Source organism: Protopterus annectens, chromosome 2.part2, assembly GCF_019279795.1.
Source record: "Protopterus annectens isolate FY-2018-M chromosome 2.part2, PAN1.0, whole genome shotgun sequence".
In the NCBI taxonomy this organism is placed as follows: Eukaryota; Metazoa; Chordata; order Ceratodontiformes; family Protopteridae; genus Protopterus; species Protopterus annectens.
Genome location: NC_056730.1, coordinates 426,195,146 through 426,213,757, shown reverse-complemented (window position 1 = coordinate 426,213,757; position 18,612 = coordinate 426,195,146). Strand labels below are relative to the sequence as shown.

Genomic DNA, 18,612 nt, shown 5'->3' with positions numbered 1-18,612 from the left:
AGTGGTGGTGACTGTGTCTGTTGCAGATGATGACAAACCAGATCTGAGGAAAGAAGGGGTGCACTACATTATGGGAGAAGGGAGAAGCATTAAAGTGGAAAGCAACCAGCTTGGATCTGACATAAGCATGAACAACCCATCAGTCCAGGCTGATGTAGGGGACGATACAGGATCAGGATATTAAGCATCACTCATAGGTTCATAGGTATATACTAGGAGGCCATGACCACCAGGGCCTTTATAGGCCTAGCCATGCAATCCAACCCAATTGTGTATCTCTATGCATCTTGGGCGTTTATTAGGAAGTTTCTAGAGGTTGTGTGCTGGGGGGGGTATGTTAGGCAGAGGCAGACAGTAATGCTCAAACTATCGCAGACATGGAGACCAGACCCGGAGTGAATTTCTGAATTCCCATCCATTGATCAAGGTTACACTTAAATAGGTTTAGGCATGCACTTTGCTTCACATGGATGGGGAGCCTGTTCCAGAGCATGGAAATCCTGTGAGACACAATATCTGTCTCACCAACATGCCTTACTTATGTCACAAGCAAAATTTAAATCCTTGATCTAGTGGTTCTGATGCTGTTCATTCTGCGGACATGCAAAAGGTCCATCAGAGCTGTAACAGAATACCTTGTATACCATGCAGAGATTGCCTGTCAATAACCTGTAGGAGACAGAGCACAGAGATGCAGCTTTAAGGTGATCCATACAGGACAATGTGTTTATATCCTGGATTCTCCGGATTATCACCAAACATAAACATACAGGCTTCAAAAGGAACAGTAATTGCAAGCAGTAGCAGTACACTGGGACTACAGCTGATACTAATTTAAAAGCCTGAAAATTAAAGCTTACTTTTACATCTTTGACTGGCAAGCTGAATCCTTGGGCCTTTACTAAAAAGGGTTTAAATGCTCAGTCGGACAATCCTGGTTAACAAATGCAAAATAAAAGCTTATTAACAGCTGGGCTTCAAAATGCCTGACTACTGTTTATTTATTTGTTTTTCCAGTGTGAAGTTAATACCAGACTTCTGATGTTAACAGAAGGCTTAACCAATAAATGTGGAAGGTGCAGGGTTAATGTATCAGTCACTTTTTTATCTACTGATGCTTACTTTTAGTTACTATGAGGTATCTCTCAAACTGAATACTGCTTGCTCTGGAACTGAAAACAAAGCTCATCCCTGTCCATATTCAACTGCAACTTGGCGCTATGGATGGTAACAGAAAACTTGCTCCAAGACTGTACCCTGTTGTACTTATGAGCAGAGGCAACTCCTAAATGCTATATCCCATGGATGGTTCTCCTCACATTATCTATGGTATAGTATGATCCCAATTATTCTCACTATGGGTAATATATAATTATCAACCATGGGATGGGTAAGGCCAATCTAACACCCAGTGGGATAGGTTAATTCAAGCACCAAAAGGAAAACTGGCTAGGCTTAAAATGGTCCTCAAGGGCAGTTAGCCTCGTACTTACCTATAAGGTTCCATGACCTTGTGTTAGCTCCCCAGCATTGCTTTCTAGGTAAAGACTTGCAGATAAGACAATATCAGACAGTGGTCATACCCAAGTAACATACAAGAAACTGAATACAGTCATAATTCCTGTAGCCTTTCTGAACAGTGTGTTTTCCAACTTCAACTGTTTTTTTTTTTTTTAAATTGTTTCAGATGGCTTTTTCAAAGGCTACACACACAGGAGTGCTCTATTAAGTAATGGGTCATATCACTGAGGTAAAGTGGTACAATAATCACACTATGCAAGCACTTCAGAATTGGAATATATACTTTTTGACTACAACAGATACACAAATGACAGTTTAAATTGTTTCAAAGACATTCTATTGGATTACACGAGAGACAATTCTTGCAGATGCACTAGGATATCTAGGGCACAGTTTTTTTTTTCTTGAAATTATTCTATCTACAACCAAATGCATGTAAACATTTAACTTGGCAATTAGATTGGAACTGTGTTAAACACTAGTTTACAGTGCTTTCAACCACTATTACTACATCTGTAATACTGTCTCTTTTTTATGACTGGACCATTTAATTTTATAATCATAATTTATACCTTTTTTTTTTTTAACCAAATCTTATTATACTACACCCACAGATATGAAAGGCGAGGTGATGGCCACTGCACCAGGTTACCACTTACCATCTTTCAACACTATATAGCAGCATTCTTGAAAAGAATGGCCCTCTAATTTGTCAATATATTAACAAAAATCAAACAAAAAAATAAAAAAACAGCCAGTCATATTTAAACAGTTTATTAACATACATACATATCCAAGCAGTGATTAACATTCACATCTATTATAATCACTATATCTTACAAATGTCAATACAAAATTACTGCAATACAATATATATTCTCTGCATGATCCAAAATATTTGGTGGCCCCAAAAAAACTCTCTTTAAAATTCAGCAGCTTATCAAAAAATTAAAACCATAGTTCTTCTTAAAATTATATTTTCTGTCATGTTAGCACAGAGGCAGAGCTCAAGAACTATTAATTGAAACAGCTAGAGAAGATAGAGGATAATCATTTGAAGGAAACGTACCAACATTAGAAAAAGTACTGCTTGCAAAACGGTGGAAAGACCATAAAGCTTTAAGTGTATAACTCCAACAACCTAAGATGATACATTTACAAATGTGTTTAAGTTGTCAGCAAAAAATATGATGCCCAGATTACTGTAAGAGGATATATACATACAAACGTGCTTTAAAGTTTTCTGCAGATTTGCATTTTTTAACCAAAATGTTTTTGCTTCACTTCCTCAACAATAAACCAATTCAAAATTAAGGGCAGGGCAAAAACGTCAAATAGTATATGTTCTCTGTAGTTCAAAATGTTTAACTACTCTACCAAATCAAATATGTTGGCATTAAAAAATTAGCAAGGAAGCACACACAGCAGGATCAGAAAATTATTACAACAGCTTCCCGTCATCCATTATATACCAGTTATTATGATTTTCTTAAGACCAGACTAGACTGAAAAGCATCAGCAAGTTTACAAAAACTAACAACTTTTTTAGGAGAGAATGATATTTTTACTAATTGTGATTTAGAAAAATGTTTTTAACAAAGCACCAACACAGAATGCTCTACAGGTCAAGTTGCTCTAAATAGCATATTGAAGAGGAAGCAAAACAATGCTGTTACACAACTCTTCCAGTTTTGGTTCATACATTTTATAGGCATGCTTTGTAAACTTAGGTTGTTTTCAATCATGTATGTGGTTAGAATCCTTCAAATGGGGAATCAGGGCAGAGAGAGCATATATAAAAATAGTAAACACTGACCTCCTGAGGTTTCTAAAACATAAAAATATTCAAGTACAAACACTACGTCATCACTTAGCAGCGGCTATTTGTGTAGTAGAGCACACTAACAGCACTTAATTCAGTGTGTAAGCAGCAAACAAAGCCGTGCTTTCCAAGTGCCAAAAGGCAGAAACACTGGAATGTAACAAGACAAACTGTCGCAACTCAAACATTCAGTCAAACTGTTCAGACACACCACAATGAACTCAGATGCTTTACATATCCCATGATGCAACAGTCACAGACATAACAATGGCGTTTTACTATACAGAACAATGAATAAGCAAGATGGCAGCTGTCTCTGTAATCTTAAATGCATCTGTCTGCATAAAATGTTATATCTCATCAGAACTACAAACTCTTGCTGAAACATGAATCTGCCACTAGGTTGTTTTCTTTCTTTATTGCAGCTGACAATCTCGATACATCTCCTCCCATCTAGACAAACTGATACCTGTGGGTAAAGTAGTTTTCAGAACGACCAGCAAAATAAGACTATATTTTGAACCTCCCAAAAAGCAATATTAATGTAATGTTTTCATACTTAATGTTGACTAACATTAAACTGCAAAGTTTGCTTTGTTCTACAAAACTTCTTAAAAGACTGCACTGAGATCTGAAATTTAAGTCCAACAGACCAAACAGTACATGAATATGTGCGAGTATGTTCGTATGACACTCAGGTAAAGGAACCTCAGTACGAACAGGTACTTCTGTTTTGTAACCAATTCTAAATACACTAATCCAAAACAAACTGGTTATTATAAAAGAGCACAAAATCTGAACTTTTTCATTAATTTACAATTCTTTGGACCTTTTTTTAAATAAAGCACACAAAACAGATAATGTTACAACAATAAAAACACAATCTGCTGAACTAAATGCAAAAGCAGTGGCACACATGCTGTGTTTAAAGGCCACATGAAACAATCCTGGATGTTTTATACTTGATCCAGATTCATCTATTAAATTGACACCACCTCATATAGTAATCAGTACCACATAAACATTTCAGGGGAGTAAAAAGATGGCAGTTAATAGTCTACTTTGTGTGAGACACTTTCTGATTTGAACTGATGTCAAGTGCTCAATATCTGAAAAATAATCAAAGTACAAATAAAAAACTAACATGTACAACTGGTGCCAACTACGGCTCAGTTAATATCAAGTCACTGACCCAGTATAAATTTAAGAACAACTCTTCTAGTTGACTTTAAAAGATCTCACCAAGAGGACAAAGAGATGAGGGTTAAGTAAACACTACTTGCTTAGTAATGATTTACCAATTTATTTTTGGAATTTAATTTTTAAAACATTTACAACTATAGATTTTAGTATGGTGACTATATTTACTCCTATTACTGGTCTACAAGTTATACATCAATTCTGCTTGCAAAACTGCAAGCATACTGCAGATGTTACAAAGTTATGGGAATAAAGGAATAGACAAAAATGACTTTCTCCTCTTAGTTACTGGTAAAAGCAAAGTAAACACTACAACATTTTCTCAAATTATATGGACATTTCTAAGTTTTCTTCTTAATATTTAAAAGGTTTTGTCATCAGTATGTTTGCCAAGTTGGTCATTCTGTTTTTAAAGTTAAACATCAGTTAGTAAGGAATTCTATAACAGTTACTGAACATAAATGATGAATAATGTTTGCCAGTGCAATGTGTTCTAAACGACTTGACTGCCCTTTAAAAATAGTTCTACTTTTACAAACAAGTGACAAAATCACTTTCAGGACCACTGAAAACATTTGATTTTAAACATGGCCCTTATGGTTATGAAAATCACTTTATCTCAGTGTGTCTTGTTAGTGGAGAACAATTAAATTAAATTACTATTGCAAAACAAAAGTAGATTGCTATTTTATGCAGCAGTTCAATTTTAAGATTACTGTACCCAAGATAAAGGCATGAGAAACCAATGGGGCATGGAGCTGTAACAAATGATATAACAGAATTACTGATTTTTGGTTAAAATAAATGTAGACGTAGTAAGCACATGCATTACAATCAAATCATGTAACTCAATGGGCACATCACATTTTGTTATTCATAGCATATTAAAAACTGCTTTCATTCATATCAGCACAAGGTAAACATTGTTTAGAAAGTAAAAGGAATGTTTACAAAATTCATGCTCTTATGTGCATAAACAAAACAAGTTTAAAAACAGCAGGTCATAAAACACACACACCATCATCCATGCTTAATTTCAAAATTCAGTGCAATGGCTGTTTCAGTTTCACACTCGCACAAAATAAACCCATGCAAATAAAATCAAACGTGTCAGACTTTTATTTTACATTCTGAAAGAAAAAACAGAAAGAGCTACTATGGCTTTATATCTGCTTTTTTGCAAGTTTGATTGTACAGCTTCACAGAAATGTAAAAATGTAGACTGCACTCTGCCTGCAGAGCTACAGTTTTATGAGAACTGTTACCTAAAATCATCATGGGATAATGTCTGCATTCAAAGTTAACGAAGACTTTCACTTTTACACTGACAAAAGGTGAAGTGTACCATTTTTTTCACATTTACAGTATAAGACACAACACATATAAGAAGGGAGGAAATGGATTAAATGAACAAGGACTTATTCACTAAAACAAATGTGATGTATGAAAAGCAACAGAAAAGTAATGAAGGATCCAAAATCAACTTCCTTTCTGTGGCTTCTAACTTGTATCCTAATTCAATCTCACCAGGGAACATATGGCCACCAACATGCACCATTCATGTTTTGGTAACCTAGTTTATAACCGGTAACTAAATTACAATTTGTAACGACCATGCTTTGAATGAAAGTACAGAATTACCATACTGAATGGGAAATCACATACTAGAACAGCAATCTTTCCATACAGTCTTGATGTGCCATCTAACATTTATGCAGCTTGTAAATGATCACCTACCATGTAATTCTTAAGTTTTAAAGAGATTTTTGATACATTCACTAGTATATAACCATGCAGAAAGCACATCACACTGACAGCACAAAGGCATTGATTATGCACAGGTATATCAGCTTTCCACATTGGGTAGGTTACACACAATACAATATCAATCTTATTACCCTAATGGATCCTAAAAGAATTATTCAAGGATTAATTCTGAACTACAGTACGCTGGAACCTAAATTAAGAGAAATAAAAATGCCACAGAAATTTCAATGTGGTATTTTACACAGGGTTACATTAAACATGTCACCCAAATTAACTTAAAACTAATGCAACAAATGGTAACATACCATTTCCACTCTAAATGTGAGCATGCTACTTTCTCCCAAACTACATCAAAATGCTTTCAGTTACTAAAAACCAAGGGCATGCCTTACATCTCAAATTCCATGATAGCTAGAATGCCTTGGTCTACAAATCAAACTTAAATATAATAACCAAATTATTTCCACTACAGTAATACCCAACTCAAAAACTAATGAAAATGCTGTATGTCAAGCTTTACTATGATATGAAAAAATCTAGTTAAAAAACTAATTAGGTTAATTTGGTTTCTCTCTAGACTCCTCCCTTTGTTAGTTACTTATGGCTGTGTAACTTGTTCAGGTGCTTATTTAAGTGGCCACTTTTTAACATGATCAGCAAGTTGCAATTGAATTGCACTAACTTCACTTGTGTAGTTAGTTATTTACCCATTACATGCAAATACCTAGAAGTTACTTGTGTGCACTCTTAAAATTTCTGCCTCTAACTGTTATTAACCCCCAATTCTAGGTTGCCTTTATTGTGCGCTAATAGTTGCTTCCTCTCTGCACTTGTCTCTATATTTGAAGTCAACAGTACCCATTTTTGATACAACAAATCCCCCTATGTCAAGAATATGCTGCTGCGTGGATAAATTCTCTTTATTTACTTCTTCAACTCTTCTGTGGAGTTGTAAAAGGAGACATTTCCACCTGCAAAGGCTCCAGATGTTATAACATTTCCCAACATCGACTCAATAGTGCGACGACTAACACCTCCCTCCCACCCCTCCCAGCAGGGTTGGGGTTGTTCTGAATGTCCCTACTGGTTTACCCTTCCCCCCAGTAAAGGGTAACGTTTCCCTGGGTGCAGAGGCTCCCCTTTCGTCTCCCAGGCTGAAAGACCTGTAACAAAACAGAGACAAACAAAAAATAAAATTAATTGCAAATTATTTACAATTGACAATTAGCACCCTAAAAAGCTGTATGCAAGTAAATAGCAACTAATAATGCTTCTTATGATTCAAACAATTTAAATCAGGATGGCATATGCACAGATCCACCAATAGAAAGCCACAACCCCCTTGCTCCCCAAGAACTGACGCAAACAGAAATCATGCAATCTCATTCCCCTTCTTATTTTTGTGAAAACCAGTTTCTAAGTACTGTTGAGCAGAGTTCAGGAATGGGCCTGGGTCAGGAGAGGGGAGGAACAGGTTGAAGCATCAGATGGCAACTCTCCCATCCTAGAGGAAGGATGTGGCCTTATCCTCTGGCTTGTTCATACTCAAGCACAGATTAGAAGGCAGGCAAGTCAGCATTTGCAAAAGTGTCCGAGTGCCAGGACATCCAGCACATGCTGTGCAGTTGCACTCTTTATGCACATATGGCATCACTGCTACCTGTAAGAAGGGACCATGATGGGCCAATGCAATATAATGGCCCGGGACCCTTTCCGCTATTCTCCCATGAAGTCTTTGCTCTCTAAGCTTAACAAGAATAGCTGTAAAGGGCTGTTTCCTTCAAAAGGATAGGCAGTACACCGAATGAAGGAACACATCTGGGATCAGTACAAAGGAGTCAAAATACTCAAGTGATGGCTGTTGGGGGGGGGGGGCTAGGCATTTAAGTGGGTACTGTCAGTTGAATGGGGAATGGGAGTACATTAAAAAAAAACACTATATATATCAGCTTACAGTACAGAACAGACAGTATTAATGGAACTGTTGTCCATAATTAACAAAACCAAAAACCTTACTAGAACACAATGACTTAATGCAAACATGAAAAATGAAACAAAATGCAAAAAATGGTTTCCATGTGATGATAATACAAGCTTCAGATTAACTTTACTGAGTTAAGCACTTTCTAAAAAATGACTTAGTTAAAAAAAAAAAAAAAGAAACAACAACTAAATATAGTGTAGACCATACAGTTTAATTACATAGACACTTAAACATAGGAACAACTTGACCAGCAATTACTTCACAAAATTTCCTTTGTGCTGTCAGCAACAAGGGGAGTGTGGTCCCACTTTCTTCAAGTTTTCCTTAACAGAGGAGCCTACAGACAGCTCTAACAATAACCCTTATAAAAAATCAAGTCTGCTAATATATTTGAAAGTACAAGAACACCAGAGACCCAAGAAAAAGTTAGATGATGATGGGCCTAATGACTGAGATGCTCTTGACAAAATAGATATGTACTCATTTTATCAGTTAATCCCAGGGAAACTTCTCCCTTGGCAAGTGTATGACTGGAGCATCTGAACCTCCCTTATTTAAAGGCATGTATACCCTTTCTGATGCATATAATGTTAGACTCTGGAGTAAGACATAGCAACAAGCCCTTGCAGTCACTCACTAGTTGCCCCCTTCCACTGAGTGAGTAGTCGTAGAATCAAAAAAATCACATTGCACCAGCATACATAAACATATACTCACCCAGTTTAAGGGGAACTCTAATAGCAGTCAATGGTCAAGGTGGCTATACAGGCAAATGGAGAAATGTAGGAGGGTAATTAGCACAAAAAACAATATAGTGAGTGCATATTTATATCTGACACTATGAATCTTTGCAGACAAAGAGAATGGGAAGAATTTCAAGTTGTCCAAGAGGAAGGAGACAAGGATGGCCATAAGCTGAATCCCAAATTCTGAAGCAAAGAACTGCCAGAGCAGGTCCAACTCCTGCCACTATGGTTTAAGTAACAACATTTGGAGAATATATGAATGGGTAACTTAAGTGGCCAAAGCACAAATCTCTGCAGAGGAGACATGTTTGAAAGAAATACTGGAAGTGGCCTGCTCCTGATGGATAGTCTTTGACAGGAGCATTTTCCAAAGGTTGACAGGCTGGCTAGCAATAAAAGACAATGCAGGCTGAATACAAACACTTGGAAAGGATTTATTTAGCAAATGCCAATGGCTTCCTAGATGAGCGGTTGAAGTGTCTTTCAGAATTCAAACCATCACTTTAGGTAGAACCTGAGCTGGTAGTAGATTTTCAAGGCGTGAAGTGCTCCTTTACTTCATTTCTAGCTATGGTAAAAACAGGGATATCAGCAGACCTGTTTAAAGAAATTCTGAGATCACCTTCAGAAAAAATATGGGTTAAACGTAAACATCACACAATCCTTGTGAAAAGCCAAGCATGCTTTCTTACAAGTAAATGACTGAAATTCTAAATCCACTGAAGTAAAGACAGTCAAGGAAAAGGTCTTCCAGACGATGAATTCTGAAAACTAACGCCGCTGGTCAAATGAACACTATCAAACTAGAGGCAAATAAGCATGTTAGTTATTAAGTTTAGTTCTCAAGGAGATGAAGAATTCTTCAAAGAAGGATGGAGATGCAAATCCCATTGAAGGGCTACTTGACTAGCTGATGGGAGGGCACAGTCCTGCTCTTTACAAGATTCAGAAGGCAGAAATGGCTGACAGGTACCAATCACTGTGAAATAACTGAGGTTGTAAACAGGTGCTTCAGAAAAGTCAGAACTATATAAATGCTGACTGACTAGGGCAGCAAAGAACACATTTCTGCCTAGTGTACCTAAATGGGAAAAGTATGACAGGTGCTAGGTTTTCTGGTAGACTGAATCACCTATATCACTCCAGCCAAAAGACCTGAAGGATCAGGAGATCTAATCATGAAGTCACGGACAGTGAGTTGGAACCAGATGTCACTGCAGCCGTGTGGGACCTCCTTGCTTGGATGGGAGTGTTTTCTGTACTGCCAAGGACCTAAGAACCTGAAACCACGATCTCCTCATTCACTAGAGAACAAGCCTGGGCTTTATGCTTTCTTCTCTTATGATAAACAGGAATCAAAAAAATAATGGTGAGAAGGTGTGCAGTAATATCCCATTCTATGTCAAGGAGAAATGACCCCCCTTGCACTAATGCAACTAAAAAGGAAAGGACCACCTTCTCCTGCAAAGCAAACAGGACAGTCTTCAGGGTGTTCCATTCCTGATGGACTGATCATACAAGAGATTTGAATTATCAAGCCCAGGAGGGACTCATGGAGTAATCCAGTAGGTTCAGATTCTCTGAGATGAGTGGCAAACAGTGCTGACCTCTCTCTTTGACCCACTACCAAACCTGAACTCTATCTATACAGTGGGGATGGGGATAATGAGCGAGTGCTGCCCTCCCATGTTTAGATATGTCGTAAACCACTCCCCTGTAGTAGGCGAGATATCTGACTTGGATGTCATAAAACTCTTAATCAATCAAAAAGTGTTCTGTCTTCATCTCCCTCCTTTCAAAGGATTCACATCAAGAAACACCACATTCAGCTCTAGCCTGTTTATGTGGAGTTCCTCTTCTAGGGAGTGAGAGTGGGGAAGAGAAATTTTCCTTGCACTGTGAAGTAAGTGAGGTGGGGTCTCGCCTCTAATGGGTTTGGCTGTAATATGGGAAGTAAGACCTGTGCACCATTCCAGGGCCCAGTGGCAAAAGTCTGACACAAGAAGTCATCCATGACTTCCTGGTAACTCTGTAATGACACTTCACTGCCTACCACAGCCAAATCCTTATGCAAAAGGCACAGTGAAGACAGTAGCCACTGCCAAGCTTAAAAGCAGCAGAAGCATCCGAGTCTGGATCCTTCACTACCATCTTCCCCCAGCATGCCAATGACATGACCATGAGTCCTCTTCTTAGCAAATGACTATGGAAGGCATCCAACTTCATACAGATAGGAGCAGTCCCTCTGAGATGGATTCAGACAAGACTTTTCCCAATTCAGAGACATTCTCACTTCATGCACTGACAGAACACACAAATCAGTGATTCTATTGGATCAATGGGACCACCAGAATGCAATTATCCAGGCAGTGGAACATAAAGTTCTTTTAGCAAACTCTCTGCCCCAGTAGCTATCATCCTGGTAAACACTTTGGGATAAGAAGAGATAGACCAAACAGCAACACTTTGTGATACACGAGAAGAATGACTCCATCTGCAGACCCCAGACACTTGTGTACCAGTAGACAATTTCATCATGCCCTGCAGCAGCAGAGGTATGACTCCCTGCACAGTCATCATCCGGAACCTGATATATCAGATGTGCTTAGTGAGGTCATGAAAGTCACAGTGGGAACACTCTCCCATCCCCTTTGGAACAAAAAAAGAAAGGGGACTAAAACAAATGACCTTATTCTGAAAGGCAAAGTCTCTCCACTCTGTGTGATGAGTATTTGTCTTTTTTTTTAGCCAGAAAAGACCATCTGAGCAGTGACCATTTTCAGCAGAGGCCAGGGGAGAAAAGCAGTTGTATTCATAACACATACACAGAAGCAAAACTGTACATCATATGTTACAGTCAAACATTCAGGGATAGAAGCTGATACATTAGCATTCACGTCATGTGCTATATACAATAAGGTGGGGTGGGTTTGGTATAATGGTTATGGTCTTCACCTCACAGATACAAGGTACAGGATATGATTCTTACCTCAGGTTATTGGCTAGACTTATAATGGTCCATCAGGGCAGTTAGTCCAGCATTCACCCATGAAAGTGTGCAGAAAGAGGTTATTACATTCCTGCATTTAGAAAAAGGTGCTAATACACTGACATGTATACATCATCATCCTTTACAATCAAGAGAGCGCACAGACAGTAGTTCTTATTTTAAATAACTGAAATGGCTGACAAGTGAGCTTTCACTGAAGAATATGCCAAGCCAGCATGTAGCAGTTCACACAGGATGGAAAAAAACACCAAACATAAAACCTATTCCATTTAGACATATATGATCTTTTGTACAGGGCTCCTGTAGGACCCTAAGCACATCCTCAGAAAACTGGTTTCGGAAAGGAATCAAAACCATATCACCCCAAGTATCAGTTGAACAGTGGACAGATGAGGGCAAAGGACAGATCCTCTGTCCTGTTTGAGAAGATCCATGTTGTGAGGGAAATTGTGATGATTGCCTTTGGCTGGATGTAATAAGAAGGGCAGTGCTGTATGGGCCAAAAGGTAGTAACCAACAAGACTTTTGGAGAGTCCTCCTTTTATTATGTGAAGGACATCTGGAAGAAGATGAAAGGGAGGAAATGCATACAGAAACATTCCCTTCCAGATAAAAGACACAATGTCCACTTTCCCAGCCAAAGAACTTGAGACTCTGGAACACGATTGAGGAAGCTGCCAGTTCAGAGAAGAGGCAAAGAGATTTACTTGAGGAATAACTCCACTGATGAACTATGTCCAAAAACACATCCCTGTGAAGCATTTATTTGTGAGGCTGTGTCCCAGACACTCTGAGAAAATCTGCCACAAGACTGCACTCTTAAGGAATATAGACTGCCTGCAGGTCATCTGCAGACTGATGGTTATTTTCCCTGCCTGCAGGGCTAATCTGAAAAGAAAGTAAGACCTTGTACCACCTTGTTTGTTGACATACTACATGACTGTGGTATTATCTGTATAAACCTTCAAGGAAGTTGCACCCAGAGTGAGTAGAAAGCAAGAAGGGCTAACATGAGAGCCCTTATTTCCTTGACATAGATGTGATCCACCCTCTGTTCAGGGGACCAAAGGTCCTGCACCTTCACAGTGCCAGAAGCTGCTCCCCACCCCAGCTCTGAAGCATCCATGAAGAGTTCCACGGATGGCTGAGGAGGTTGGAAAGAAACAACTGGATGGAGAGACATCCTTTGAACCCACCAGTGAAATTCCAGTTTGAGACAATTGAGCCGAGGAGCTAGTCTAGTGGGTGGCCATGTTGAAGCCACAATGATCTTAGGTACCACTGAAACTTCCTCATATGAAGCCTCATATGAATAAGAAGACAAAGAGGAAAAGTAGAAAAGAAGATTAGTAATGGAGAAGTTAAAGAAACAGAAACTGAGGTTATGGAATACCTGCAAAGTGAAGGATTTAGTGTAGAACATTTAACTCAGATAACAACATAAAAGGATACAGCAATGAACACTCAAATTAAGGAGAAACCAGTGACGCAGGAAGCATCTCATCAGTTGACATATGAAGATACTTTGGAGCCTTGCATAGGAAACCAGTACTAAGGTTCAGTTGGAGCTATACAGCAAGGGAAAGAATAGGAAATTGTGGCAACTCTGACACAGTCAATGTTGTGAAGTGATAGGCCAGTGAGTTTCCATATGAAAGAGCAAAAGATGACACAGGGTGAAACTGAAGAGAACAAGGCACAGGAAGAAGTTCTGGAACTTTCGATAGAATGCCCGCAGGAAATGATAAACAAAGAATATGCCCTCAGTTTAGAAGAAAATGATCTAAGAGAAGAGTTGCTTGATTTAATAGAGATGCAAAGACATACTAAGATCAATGAAAGAAATAGACTGCAGGAGGTCAATAAAACCCAAAAAGTTAGAAATTTGATAAAACTAATGAACATAGTAATTAGGACTGCCCACAGTGATTCATGTGAAATAACAGAAGTAAACAGGATACATTACTGTGCAGTCAAATTAATAACAGATAAAGTTCTACCACAAGAACACAGGGTAGTAAGGGAAAGGACAGGGAGAAATCGAATGCCATCATGGAAGTAACAAATAGAGAAAGCTATAAAGCAATTAGGTCAAGAAGTGTCACTGTAAGAGGAGTACTGAAGAGGGAACATATCAACAAAAATACTCAAAGACAGACGTAATAAAAGCAATGCCCAGTATTATAACGGATCAGGATTTGTCATGCACTATCACAAATAATAAACTAAAAATTTTAGCACAGGCAGCAAAACTTAGACGATACACAGATAAATATAAAGGAAAAGTACAAAATAAGGAATTTATTGATGACCTCAAAAAGTTTTAGAGAGAATTGGGAAACAAGGTAAAAGGAATTGAAAGACGACCAAAAAAAAGAAATAGATACACTTTGGAGAAGTATCTATGAAGATTCTCTGGAACATAACAAAGATGCTAAATAGAAGTAGTAAAAGAAAGAATAAGAAGTTTAAATGTACAGGATATGAAATGGGATGAAGTAACTGTCAGAGAGATTGAAACAAAGTTAAGAGAAGCCTGTAATTGGGAAACCCAAGGCCCAGATGCAGTACATAACTTCTGTCTAAAAGTATTAACATCTTTGCACGAAGATTTAGCCATGAGTAAGAACTATTTATATAGGCACCCCGAACAGACACCAGTCTGGCTAACAACAGGAAAAACAATGGTCCTACTTAACAGTGAACCTGCAACCTGCCCTAAAATCTATAAGCCAATAATTTGCCTTCCGACGACGTATAAACTATACACTGGAATTGGTGCCGAGTTTATACTCATTTAGAAAAAAAAAATCAATTATGGCAAAAGAACAAAAGGTTAATAAAAGAAAGTCATATGGAACAAAGGATCATTTGTTGTTAAATAAAGTCATAGTATAGAACTGTAAAAAGGGGAAGAATCTAAGGATGGCATGTACAGACTACAAAAAAGCATTTGACAGTATCCCACATTCATGGATAAGAGAGTGCTTAAAAATGTATAAGATACACCTTACACTGATAAACTACATCACAGTGACCATGAAACAGTGGCAAACCACACTGCAATTAAGCCATGATAAAGGACAAATTATTATTCCAGGGATAAAAATCCAAAGGGAAATATTCCAGGGTGACTCTCTGTCACCCCTTCTCTTTTACCTTGCCCTTAACCCATTAAGCTGCATGTTTGATAAATTAGGTTATGGCTATAATTTGGCTCCCAGAAAGCAGCAAAATGTAAAGACTTCTCATCTTCTCTGTCGATGATTTAAAACTGTATAGCTCATCAGATGAGGAACTGAAAGCACAACTGCAAGTAGGCAACACTTTTTCAGATGATACAAGATCTTTGGTCTTGATAAATGTGCAAATGCAACCTTTAAAGCAGGAAAGCTGCAGCACTAAGAAAACATCAGTTTGGGACAAGAATGTGATGTAAAAGAACTTGAGTAAGAGGGAGTGTATAAACATTTGGGAATTGATGAAGGGTCAACATTGAAACATGAACAAATGCAAATAAAATTCAGTAAGGAATATTTTAAAAGACTTAAATTAATCCTGAAATCAGTGTTGACATCCAGGAACAAAGTTCAAGCTATAAACCAATTTGTTCTTCCTGCCCTAACTTTCAGTTTTGGAGTGACTGACTGGCCCCAAAAAGGTGTTGGACAGATTAGACAGGAAAAAGTACAGTTGTGCACACTTACCATAAATGTAGATGTTAGAGTGTAATCACTGTGGCAGTCATTACATTTGGGTTATCCTGCTGGCAGGTTGCCCTCAGTCAGCCTGAATTCCAAAGTCCTGGGTCCTGCGTCAGCCGCTGTCGCCCCGTCCCTGATGTCAGGTCGTCAGGGGTATAAAAGATGTGGCCGACGCTATTTTCTTTAGTTTTTCTTGCCCCAGATGTCAGGTGCCCCCTAAAAGGGTAGCCAAAATTTATATACATATAAATACATGTCAATAAAAGATAAAAACTGCTGAGTAAAGCACTCCGGAGTAACAGGAAGCAATGCAAAAAAAGAAACAGGAGTGCACCAGTAGCTAAAAAAAAAATCAAAAAACTGCAGCAAGTTTACCGTTTATTGTTGAAAATAAAGTAAGCGCTTTCACGTCCTACGACGCTTCATCAGACTTCGACAAAATTCATATGAAATACAGCACCTTAAATACATCTTCCTTAATCAGTATTCATCAATTAAAAAAGACAATTAATGTCAATTAAAGTGCAAATTGTAAATCTCAATGTCAACGCTATAAAGACATGAAAAAGAACTATACTATGATTAAATAACATTTTACAAAAATCATTTTAAGAACCTGTTTACATATATATATTAATTTAATAAAACTTCATGACAATTATGAATATGTATAGCAGTATATAAAATATATTTAAAATTAATGTTTAAGTGGTCAGGCTGCTAGAAGTGGTTTCAATGTAACCTTATCATTTAAACCATACTTGTGAGCCTGCAGCCTGACAATCCACTTATTTTCCATTGCCTCCAATTTATTTTTAAAATTCCCTAATCTATAAGTCCTTGCTACTATCTCTAGTACATGAAATTTAAAAGAATGACTGAGGCCATGGTCAAGAGTATGTTGAGCTAGAGCATTGGTAATATTTTCCTTCTGTATCGCATATATATGCTCCCTAATTCGCTCCCTTAATGTTCTGTTTGTTTTGCCAACATAAAATTTTAAGCTTTTATACTATTGATATGTTTTTGGGAACCACCAGCGAAGAGGTTTTTGCGGAATCCGAGGTTTTTCCAACTTTTCCGTTACCCATAAAGACCTTCGAAAGAAGGACATGGTCTTTCATGGTCTTTCAACAACAAACAGAAGAAAAGAAAGAATACCGAGGAGATTTACGAACAGCAAAAGAGAGCGCTGAAACCCATTCAGAGGACTTAGTTCTAAACATATCCAGGTATGTGCTTGATAAACATGACAAGGTTACATTGAAACCACTTCTAGCAGCCCGACCACTTAAACATTAATTTTAAATATATTTTATATACTGTTATACATATTCATAATTGTCATGAAGTTTTATTAAATTAATATATATATGTAAACAGGTTCTTAAAATGATTTTTGTAAAATGTTATTTAATCATAGTATAGTTCTTTTTCATGTCTTTATAGCGTTGACATTGAGATTTACAATTTGCACTTTAATTGACATTAATTGTCTTTTTTAATTGATGAATACTGATTAAGGAAGATGTATTTAAGGTGCTGTATTTCATATGAATTTTGTCGAAGTCTGATGAAGCGTCGTAGGACGTGAAAGTGCTTACTTTATTTTCAACAATAAATGGTAAACTTGCTGCAGTTTTTTGATTTTTTTAGCTACTGGTGCACTCCTGTTTCTCTTTTTGCATTGCTTCCTGTTACTCCAGAGTGCTTTACTCAGCAGTTTTTATCTTTTATTGACTTGTTTCTCGTGTAATACTGCTGAGACATGGCTATTGAACCTTTGCAATCACAAGGTTCACCTATTATCGGATTGAACAAAACATTTCGTCTACAAGAATTTATGGAGATTAATACTAATCCTTTGTTGAAACTAACAACGAAAGAACTTTGTAGCAACGATGATGAACGTACCAACATGAAGCACAACATGGACATAGTGTTAACCACAAGGCGACTTGAAACTAAATTGCAAAAATTAAAGAACGTTCAATGGCAGAAACTACATATGGAAGCCTGCCTTAGTTTTAAGCTTGTTCCAAGGGGTCTTCGCATCCTCAAGATGCCTACGTTTGGAACAGCTTACCCGGAACTTTTGGCCAAATGGCAAAAGTTGAATCTAGATACCAGTTTCTCCTATATACGAATACTTATTGAACAGTATGAAATAGTGGAAAGAACATTGAAGTCAGAGATCAATGAACTCGAAACAGAATTAACACAGTTACTTAACGCTAAAGAACTTGAAACATTGCACAATGACTTAAAACTGATTACTTTTTCTCTTGATAATAAGTCCCTATCAGACAAAAAGAGGAAGTTAGAAAGGGACTTTGTGGACTTCCAAAAGGGCCAGGTATTTTCCTGGCCGAGAGAGAATAATTCTTTTAATAGTGGAATTGGTAATAAAACAATATCTAGTAATCGTCTTAAGGAGATGGCAAATTCGAAAGGAATCCCTCCCACAGTGACGTCATCTGACAACACGACGTTTGGTCGTTTGAGACAGGAAACGAATGAGCAGCACACGGGGAATGAAAAATTACAACCTGTTGGTAATTCATCACGACAAGTCATTGTTGAAGCTTTAATACATTCAGAAGAAACACCACGCACATCTCCGTCTGTTAATTCCAATTCCATTGAAGTTGCTGCACACAGAGATGTTCGTAGAAAGCAACCTACTATTGATATGTTTTTGGGAACCACCAGCGAAGAGGTTTTTGCGGAATCCGAGGTTTTTCCAACTTTTCCGTTACCCATAAAGACCTTCGAAAGAAGGACATGGTCTTTCAACAACAAACAGAAGAAAAGAAAGAATACCGAGGAGATTTACGAACAGCAAAAGAGAGCGCTGA

General features: G+C 37.7%; 1 protein-coding gene across 1 annotated transcript in view; it reads right to left on the bottom strand.

Annotated features, from left to right (window-relative positions):
- Positions 1–2,279: 2,279 nt before the first annotated feature.
- The window catches only part of TNPO1 (transportin 1), a 3,819,238-nt gene continuing 3,802,905 nt past the window's right edge, over positions 2,280–18,612 (bottom strand). Inside the window, exon 24 of the mRNA XM_044064437.1 lies at positions 2,280–7,473. The gene's annotated coding sequence lies outside the window, so the exon portion shown is untranslated. The remainder of the gene's footprint in view (positions 7,474–18,612) is intronic.